Source organism: Sinocyclocheilus anshuiensis, unplaced genomic scaffold (genome assembly GCF_001515605.1).
Source record: "Sinocyclocheilus anshuiensis isolate Anshui unplaced genomic scaffold, SAMN03320099.WGS_v1.1 scaffold571, whole genome shotgun sequence".
Taxonomy (NCBI): Eukaryota; Metazoa; Chordata; class Actinopteri; order Cypriniformes; family Cyprinidae; genus Sinocyclocheilus; species Sinocyclocheilus anshuiensis.
In genome coordinates this window covers 79,612-85,512 of record NW_015552559.1, presented here as the reverse complement: position 1 = coordinate 85,512, position 5,901 = coordinate 79,612, and the positions used below count along the sequence as shown (strand labels likewise).

Below are 5,901 nucleotides of genomic sequence, written 5' to 3'. Positions count from 1 at the left end.
ACTCAAAAAAAAAAAAAAAAAAAAAAATGTGGCAGTTAGAATACCCTCCTTTATTTTCCACAGAAGAAATTTAAATTTGTCTTCCAAGAATCGAGAATCTGGGCGGGACCAGACACAGAAAACAAGGTGAAAGGTTGGCACTAAAAATGGGCTTCAATCCAACAAGAACTGACACAGAACAAGGCGGACCAGTTTACTCTGTCAACAAAAAGTATCCTGCAACACCCTGTCAACATTGCCAACAGGTAGACTGGACTATTTAAGGACAAATAAAATTATTGCATATCAGATCCTCCATACCAAAGTTCATAAATGGTTTTAAGCAATAATTTGAACAAGATGACTATTGAAATTATAAATATTTATTTTTATTAGTAAACCTTATAAACATTAGGGATATTACGAAATCATAATTAAATATTAACATACAGCAGATACAATATGAAACACTGTGATGCAAATTTAATCATTTATTGTCCTGAAGTCATACCTAAAGGGACATTACCAAGGACAATAAAGATAAAATAAAGCTCATTGAGCAGTATATTAATACGTGTACAGTTACACGTAAGCAATCATCGAATGAGTGGAAACGAGTGAATGAATCAGGGTCTTGAGTCAACTTTATGATGTAACAAACCAGTGCATTATTAATATCAAGTCTGTCCTAAAACGAACTCTAGTAAAGGGAGGTCAGACTCATGTTATTGAATCGATTCTTTCGCATTTAAAAGAACCGGTTCAAACGAAAGAAAAGATTCAGCGACTCTTTTAAGTCTTGACCAAAGTACTTCAGTAGCGTGGGCACATTTACAAATTCATTTATTAAATAAACTATTCTATATGTAAAACTACAATACCAAGTCATACACATATGTCCAGTGCGTTTATTTGTAATATTTCTCCGATTATAATACCTCCGACTGACACAGTGAAATACGATAGACTACTATTTCGAAACTGTGAAAGACGGTTGAGGGAATTGTTAACTCGGGAATCGTTAATCCGGTTTTGTGAACAGTTTTAAACGATTCATTAAAACGACTCAATCGAATGATTCATTCATGAATCGAACATGGTTATAACCCTTAGCGGTTTCTTAAATATGACGTGGCGCTTGTGTGAGAAGTATTTTCGCTCCTTTGGAATAAATAATAATTATCTGGGCTTAAATTAACTCCTTTTCACACTACATTTACACGTTAGGTGAGAAAAACCAATAAGGGCTTGACAGGAAATTATATAGTCACCTTTACGAAGAAAACATGTTAACCAAGCGAAGGAAACTTCGACTTAGGAAACTAAAGAGCCAGAAGCAGATCTTGCTTTGAAGATAATTACACGAAAACAGGTGGCAGCTCATCAAACGACAGTTACATGACGTTCGGTAAGAGATGCATTAGACAATCCAGCCATTGTCCACCGAGTCAATATGCATCCCATAATATAATTAGTAAAAAATATCCACATCCCCTCGAAAAACATGCAGAAGGAAAACTTTGCTAGCTGTCGTGTATATACTTACGAGTTTGCTTCTATAAACTTCTGCAGATGAAGTTGGAAACTTCTGTCTCCACCCCTTGTTTGTTTCAAAGGGAAAATACGCTGTTCCCTTCGGCGATTCAGAAAGACGCGCTAAAATTAGGATGGATCTGCAACCTGACAAGACTTTTCTTATAAAGACCTATCTTTGCATAATGTGTACGTGGCGTCCTAGCTGTTTTTAACCACGTACCAATGTGGACACATAGGAGAGGAAGTGACGTTTCTGGTTCTTACCCCTTTGGTGTGTGTGAAATGACTTCACTATACTCTCTGGCTGTGTGTGAAGTATGGTGAAAATGAAGGGTGTATCTGTGCTCTGTGCACCTGAGTTCTTTGGTTTTTCATTGACTGAGATCTGATAATGGACATGGATCAATTAACTTGTCATTTTGAGACAAAACCTCTGAAGATAGACAGCAAAGTGATAACAGAAAAAGTCATATTTACTTGATAAGTAGGCCTACATGACTTCTTTGCCATGTAAAGTATACTCTAAGAAATGTCAATAAAATTGGGCCCAATGTGCTGTTATTAAGGAATTTTCTGTATTGATTTTTCCTGTTTAACCTGTATTTTGAATTACGCTTTTCACTGCTGTGATTTACGGTTAAAGGAAATGCCTGTAAATGTAACAAATAATGAAAATTACCAGTAGCTTTTACTAGTCTATTTTTTTTTCTTAGCCTGTAGCCTAAGTGATTTCTACATTGCATGACTGTTAGCAACAGGGCTGTGTGTGCCGTTCAGAATTGAATTAAGAATGCCTTTTCAATTCTAATTTGAATTTGAACATGATGTGGAATTCCTATTTGAATTTAAAATAAAATTAAGTGAAATTCTAAGAAATTATTAGCCTATCACTGTTTTAAAGTGAAGTTTAAAAAAAAAATCATATTATTTTCAGTTACCCACAAACATGTTTATTTTCATTATGGACATAGCATATGTGGTATTTCTGAAAATATGAAGACATTATTAATTAATCACAGCATTCAACAGTAAAATATTTCTGAATAACTCTTGTCCGGGGCAACATTGTGTAACTGACTGCTCATACATGGTGCTCTCTCTGTTCTCTACATGTATGCTAATACAATTATTTTATGGGCCTATTAATATTTCACATCTATCTATATATTTAGGTATATTTGTAGAAATTTGGATAATGTAGGCTACATAGCCAACAATCAGCTGTTCATTAACTCAAAATAAACCCCTTCAGAATGACATACTGCATTTGTGTCATGACCACATTACCACCTTTATTCATTTTTAACAAGTCGTCAACATTTCCTTACTTAATATTCAGTGTTTGAAATTCCACATGTGTATTCATATATCTCATAGATTAATTTTTGGACTATGTTGTGAAAAACACATGCACTAATTTACCCAAGGGTCTTCAAGTATGAAACCACTGGATTGCCGGTTGCTGTAATTCCTCTGTTGTGTGACTGTGTTGAATTTCTTAATTTGCAGTTCTGTAGATTCCACTTCATGTCATTCAAGTTCAACATGCTGTGGGCTGTGGCCAATTTACTCATGAATTAAAAAGGGAGTCAGTTCTTGAATCAGAATTTTGCCCCATTGTATAAAGCAAAAGCTGTTATGTTTTGCATAGAGATCCTGTACTGTTCAATACAGAGACATAAACTGTTTAAGTAGGCCAACTTCAGTAAACTGTGGATTGCATATAATAAGATTTTTTTAATTATTTAAACAAATTAATCTAGCATTTCCTATTGGCTGTTGATTTGCAGCAGCTGTAACAGGGATGTTTTCCCGCTCTTATTTATAAAATGACGTACTTCCTGCATGGTAGAGCAGCTTGTAATGTTTTGCGGGAACGGTGGACTTCCACAGATTCAAACATGACATTCATTTTGCAGTAGATATCACGTTGATATATTTGTAATTCTCGATCTTTTATTTTGTCGCAAGGGATATCATCGGTTCGTTGCTGTTCGTTTTGACTGGCTTCCCACCTTCCTCAGTCTGGTAAACAAATACAGAGGCAAGTAACTAATTACTTAGTTGTTTGCTTCATATACTAGAGGCATTTAACCTTTGAAAAGCGTATTTCAAGTTATTAGCCAAAATCACATTCTCGCGTTCTCTTACCGCTACATTGAATGTTTTAAGCAATAGCAATGGTTTTGATATGAGGTCATATATTTAATGCAGTGTTTCATCATTGGCTGCATTGTAGCGCCGCCAGAGAATACAGTGTTCACTTGTAACTCATTACACAGTGTATGAATGTGCAGATTATTGCGTAACAAAGCGACATGGGTGATTATTACGACAAAGAACGCGCCCTGAAGCGATGTTCTGCTTGTATGTAGTAATGCGCCATATTATTATTTTTGATTTAAAAAAAACATGGGACTTTAAGGCCTTTGCTTAAGTGATTGTAACTTAACATTAACATTAGGTATTTCGTTAACAATGGGCACTTTCATGCCACAGCTGGGTTGAATTTGATGTAATTAGCATCAAATTAACGGAAACTTAAAACAATAAAAAATAAATCCATTTGATGTACAGATTTTGTTTGCCTATATCTATCATTGCAAAAAATCTAATAATAATAATAATAATAATAATAATAATTAAATTCTTATTTAAAAAAAAAAATCTAGCTTAAATAAGCACAAAATATTTGTGTGAAAAGTGGCCCTAGTTGTGTTTCTATATTTGAAGAAACACCCAATAAGCAACTGAGTGATTTCATTATTTTAGTGATATCAAGAGCCTTTGCTTTGCGTTAATTTGTCCCCAAACTCATTTCAAATATTTAAATTTACACATTTAATGTATTGGGTTAATAAAGTTTCGTCCCAGTATTATACCCTGTTCCCTCAATTTGCTGCACTTTGGCCACTGAGTGGCAGCATTTAATAAAATTAAGCCTTCTGGATAGTGTGCTGATAGTTCTTGTTATTAGTTTTGTGACAGTTTTCTGCACAGTCTGAAATCAATTGAATGTAATCAGAAAAAAGACCATGTACTACAAAATAATAGCAAGAAAATGTCTTCTACGTAACTTAAACATAGTCTGGTTCATGCATAAATGATTTGCATGAGGGTCCTTCTGCATGACTGTAAGAACCACTTCAAGTTATGGGGGTCAGTCTAATGAATCTTTCACTGAATGAACGCATTGAATCATAGTGGTTACTGTATCATTTTTGTTTGTATTATTATTATTATTATTATTATTGTTGTTGTTATTGTTAATAATAATCATCATCATCTTATGGTTACTAAGGCAACATCTTTTTTTCCTGGGATGGCAAAGCTGAATTTTTAGCAGGCATTGTCCATTTTGTGCACCGATAACATTTGAGTACAAGTTGTGCTGCTTAATATTTGCCAAGTTGACCTTTTGATGAATAGAAAGTTCAAAAGAACGTGAATTATTTGCCTTGTTTTTTGAAATTGTGACAGCAGAGGGCGCTAAATGACAGGCCCTTATCCATGAGGTGGAGAAACTGGTCTTTGATGAGGGCCACATTAACTCTGTAGCTGTGTCTCCACATCATGCATAGGGGGCAGCAGACATCAAAAGCTAGCTGTATACAAGGACACATTAAACTGATTTGAAGTGTATATTTACCTTTTATGTGTGGAGTTTTAAAGTCAGCTTTTGGTGTTTGAGAAATATCTCCCAGTACTAAAATGGATCTAGAGGCTTTGTCTAATGTGTTTCCCCCCTCTCTAACATTAGTATATAAATATTAAAACTGCCATATAAATGGGGAAGCATAACATTCCATACTAAATGAATCTTTCATCGGCCCTTTTTTTTTTTTTTTAGCTGCTTCTCATCAAACAGCTGAACTAATTAAGCTCAATTTGTCAGCGGTGAGAGGCCAGAGATGTGTGCTAATATCAGCACAATGACTCTGTGCTGTCTTACTAACTCGGAGTCTGACAGCCAGCTCATTCCTGCCCTGACTGCCCGTTGCTAACCTCTTCTCCATGGTTTCAGTCACACCACTGCTCATGTTGGTTTTTGCCTCTTCTTTGGTGTGAAGCCTCTGTGCCTATGAGTAGTGAAGTCTTTGTTAGACAGCAGACAGAGTTTTGCTTATTTGTCTGCATGTTGCCCCCCACCCCAATTTTGCAAGTTGTTTTTTTTTTTTTTCTTCCAACTTTGCGTTCATCAATAGTGAATTATCAAACGTAGTAATATTACTGTTTATAAAAATAGTGATTTATCAAACTGTTAGCTAATAATAAATAGTGGTAGTGATAATTTATCTAAATATTAGGTATCAAACTGACCGAATATTATCAACTTTTTTTTTTTTTTCATTGAAATTCTCTATATCTATATATATATATAAATAT

The 5,901-nt window shown here is 34.7% G+C and overlaps 2 protein-coding genes across 3 annotated transcripts in view; one reads left to right on the top strand and one right to left on the bottom strand.

Annotated features, from left to right (window-relative positions):
* Window positions 1-1,845, bottom strand: part of tmem263 (transmembrane protein 263) — a 5,063-nt gene extending 3,218 nt beyond the window's left edge. Inside the window, exon 1 of one of the 2 annotated variants that reach the window (XM_016455320.1) lies at window positions 1,780-1,845. The gene's annotated coding sequence lies outside the window, so the exon portion shown is untranslated. The other variant, XM_016455319.1, reaches the window with a different exon arrangement.
* A 1,505-nt stretch (window positions 1,846-3,350) lies between these two features.
* LOC107664689 (NAD-dependent protein deacetylase sirtuin-3-like) overlaps window positions 3,351-5,901 on the top strand; it is a 15,210-nt gene continuing 12,659 nt past the window's right edge. The window contains exon 1 of the mRNA XM_016455329.1: window positions 3,351-3,559. The gene's annotated coding sequence lies outside the window, so the exon portion shown is untranslated. The remainder of the gene's footprint in view (window positions 3,560-5,901) is intronic.